The 4,034-nt window shown below is 35.8% G+C and overlaps 1 long non-coding RNA gene across 1 annotated transcript in view; it reads right to left on the bottom strand.

Annotated features, from left to right (window-relative positions):
- Positions 1-3,610: 3,610 nt before the first annotated feature.
- The window catches only part of LOC107733203 (uncharacterized), a 1,731-nt gene continuing 1,307 nt past the window's right edge, over positions 3,611-4,034 (bottom strand). The window contains exon 3 of the long non-coding RNA XR_001638955.1: positions 3,611-3,651. This is a non-coding gene — a long non-coding RNA (uncharacterized LOC107733203). The remainder of the gene's footprint in view (positions 3,652-4,034) is intronic.

The raw sequence follows: 4,034 nt of genomic DNA on the forward strand, positions 1-4,034 counted from the left end.
CACATATTAAAATCTCAGTTTGACAGTTTAACAGCTGAGCTGAAGCCTCCGTTACTAATTCGAAAACGTCACTCATATATATATATATAGATAGATATAGATATATATATATATAGAGAGAGAGAGAGACAGCTGGCACAGAGCAGCCTTAACTTGGCTGAGTAAAGACACCTTTATACATTCAGGGTCGACTCTGTTGGTGACCACACCCCCGCAAGCCAGCCATCCCCATAATAATAATAAATAATGCAAATATTTTTCTTTCATATGAACTGCAATTTACCATGATTGGTGATAAACACTAACAAATATGAAGTGAATAAATGGTGATAAACAAGTAAAGGTGTTTTTGTGCATATATATATATATAGATAGATATAGATATATATATATATAGAGAGAGAGAGAGACAGCTGGCACAGAGCAGCCTTAACTTGGCTGAGTAAAGACACCTTTATACATTCAAATTGGTATCATTATGACTGGTCAGTAATACTCCTGGATTCTACCAAAATTCAGTGGTGTATACAGGATTGCACTAGTCCAGATATACTTCTTTTCATGCATTGAATCTTCTTCAATACTAGTTCTTATACTAGCTAATATTATCAACCAACGCAATAATCAATATCACAATTTACACTTACTTGTGTGGACATTGAGGTCCTTAGGGCCATAAACGGGTGGGCTGTACAAAGGCCTCCTCAAGGCTTTTTCAAAATTGTGGGTACATATGGGCCTGCCAAAGCCAGCACCCACTTTTCACCACACCCACTCGCTCATGTATTTGTACTCCTGTTTTGTCACTGCTAATATGGCATGGCCAAAGGCCCTGCTCGTTTTGTGGTTTTTCACCTGCACAGTAAAATAATTATGAATAAGTATACGACTATATATTTAAACAAACAAATGTGAAAAAAGTTAATGACTACTAAAACACTTACAAAAATGGTGTGGCCATGCTGTCCCTCTTTAGAGTCGATGACTTCTTCTGTGGTGAGGTTGAGGATGACACCTGGCCTGTGGCCAGAGGAGCCAACCAATAACCCCCAAGAAGACCAAAGAAGTGGTCCAGACCATTGCTGTCGCTATTTTCCTTGAGGTTTTCTAAAACATAATAAAAAGAAATCAGCCCACACAATGAAAACCATTAACTATGAAATCAAACTCTTGCTCCACTTATGCATTGTGTTGTCTGGAATCTTCAGAAAGCTTTGTAACTTACGCAGGGCTTTGGGCAGTTCATTACTGGCACATGAAACAAATCGTGCATGCAGGCTGGGATCCAAAAGGTTCTCTGGTAATAAAAAAAAATGGCTGTTGTATTAGTGGGTTAGATTAAGCACACCAAATCACACATCAGGTCTTCAGTGTTAAATGAACACAAACACATCAAGAAAGACGAGAACGAGCAGCAGTAAAAGTGTGCATATGTTCATACTTCTTCTTTATACATATTTGTCTATTATCCCTAAAGAAAAAGTCACTCAAGAAAATATACTTAAAATTGACCCTCCAAAAATAAAAATAAAAAACAAGAAAAGTCAACATAAAACTAGCCTATTACCGGTCATCTCCACTTTTGAGGAAACACTGGAAAATGACTTGAAACTTAAATGACTGCAATTCAGGAATGCTGCAGACTACAGTACTATTCATTGTTTTGTTTTGTTTTTAAAACCCAAGACATTTTAGGAGTGTCTTGTTTTTGGTTGAGTAAATGCTATTAGCAATATAAATAAAATTAAAATAAGTTTAAACTAAAGATTATTTTGAAGAAAAAACACTTACACTGTGGGCCAATCTGACTTGTTTTAAACTCCAAGTAAAGTGCAGAGTTGCCAGAAAAGCGGTTCTAAAAAGCTATTTCAGAATAGTACACAAACATCAAAGCCTGCCATGAAGAGTCGTTACCTTGTGATTTTTTCCCAAAGCATTATGGAAGTGGTGAACGCTAAATCTAATATGCCTGAAAGCTGCGCTGTCATAATCAATGCATTATTACGGATCATAATCATGTCATGATGCAGGAAGTGTTTAAATTAATCCAACTGAACATGTTGTTAACTATTAAGTTATTTTTTTATTAATATCAGCTTTAACAACAGCTTGTTTTGATATTGTGGGATCGGTGATGTCACATGGGCAAATATATTTGCATATGACCACCTCTAGAGCAAGACATCGACCAATAGCTATAAATCATCACACCATAGGCTCCGCCCACTGGCGTTCAGTCTCTTAACGGATGGCATTTGCCTACACTGGATGTCAGGGTCGACTCTGTTGGTGACCACACCCCCGCAAGCCAGCAATCCCCATAATAACAATAATAAATAATGCATGCTTTCATATGAACTGTAATTTACCATGATTAGTGATAAACACTAACAAATATGTTTTGATGATAATCAAGTAAAGGTGTTTAGGATTTGTTTTTGATAAAAATAAAAAAATTAAAAAAAACAAGTAACAAATATGGAAAAAATCACTCAAGAATTAAACTTAAAATTGACCCTCCAAAAATTAAAAATAAAATCAACAAGAAAAAAATCAACATAAAAGTAGCCTATTACCTGTCATCTCCACTTTTGAGGAAACACTGGAAAATGACTTTAAACTTAAATGACTGCAATTCAGGAATGCTGCAGACTACAGTACTATTCATTGTTTTTTTTTTAAAAACAAGACATTTTAGGAATGTCTTGTTTTTGGTTGAGTAAATGCTATTAGCAATATAAATAAAATTTAAATGTTTAAACTAAAGATTATTTTGAAGAAAAAACACTTACACTGTGGGCCAATCTGACTTGTTTTAAACTCCAAGTAAAGTGCAGAGTTGCCAGAAAAGCGGTTCTAAAAAGCTATTTCAGAATAGTACACAGACATCAAAGCCTGCATTGAAGAGTCGTTACCTTGTGATTTTTTCCCAAAGCATTATGGAAGCGGTGAACGCTAATGGCAAATCTAATATACCTGAAAGCTGCGCTGTCATAATCAATGCATTATTACGGATCATAATCATGTCATGATGCAGGAAGTGTTTAAATTAATCCAACTGAACATGTTGTTAACTATTAAGTAATTTTTTTATTAATATCAGCTTTAACATAAACACACTGTAATCTGAAGTACTAAAATGATGTTTATAGGGTTGTTCTCCACTTTGATTGGACTGCTGGGTAAAAAGTGACAGTGATGAGTGCTGCGTTTTACTCAAAGTCCAACATTCTTCAACTCTCAGGGACCGATTAATAAATGCAGAGCGCTCAGCGCTAAATACATGCTCAGTACCTCTTCACGCTGCTGGGGTTTAAAAAAAAATGCAGCGCTTCCATTGAAAGCAGTTAAAAAAATATGCTAGCCTTTTGGTGGACACAAGGCCTAATTTTTTTTTTTTTAAACAGATTCAGTTAAAATAATCATAAACCACGAGTTCAGTATTGTACACTACACTGAATCATGAGATGTGTATTATGCTCTTACTGTAAAGACAATTGTTCTAATAATGATTAGATTTATCAGTTATCAAAATTGTTAGTTGCAAAGATTTATGAAACCTACCCTTAGCTTTCCCCAGTTTTCTCTCTCTTTTCTTTTTCTTCTTTGGTGAGGAGGGCTTCTTGGCCCGGCTTGCTCCCTGCTCTTGATCTGCAACAGACAAACATTAGCACATGTTAGTTAGTGGATCCTCCGGTATTGTGGGATGTTCAATTTCCACCTGGGGTCCGTTCTTCGTACGTGGCTAACTCCGTTAGCTGGATTTGATTGTTGATGATTTGGCATGATCTTGGATTGGTTGGTTCTTCGAAGCTCATCCCGGAGTTGCTGTCATAGCAAGCAGTCCGTAAGCTTAAACCTGCTCGGGAGCAGTTTATTTTCAAAATTAATTTAAAGATAATATATAATGCTGTGTAGTCTTTAATACTATAGACACAGCCAGTTTTACTCACTGAAAGATTTATTCGTCATAAAATGATTACTTCATAATTGTATTCGAGTCTTACACACATGCTATACAGATAATGTAGAGT

This window comes from Sinocyclocheilus rhinocerous, unplaced genomic scaffold (assembly GCF_001515625.1).
Source record: "Sinocyclocheilus rhinocerous isolate Xijiao unplaced genomic scaffold, SAMN03320098_v1.1 scaffold20752, whole genome shotgun sequence".
Classification (NCBI taxonomy): domain Eukaryota; kingdom Metazoa; phylum Chordata; class Actinopteri; order Cypriniformes; family Cyprinidae; genus Sinocyclocheilus; species Sinocyclocheilus rhinocerous.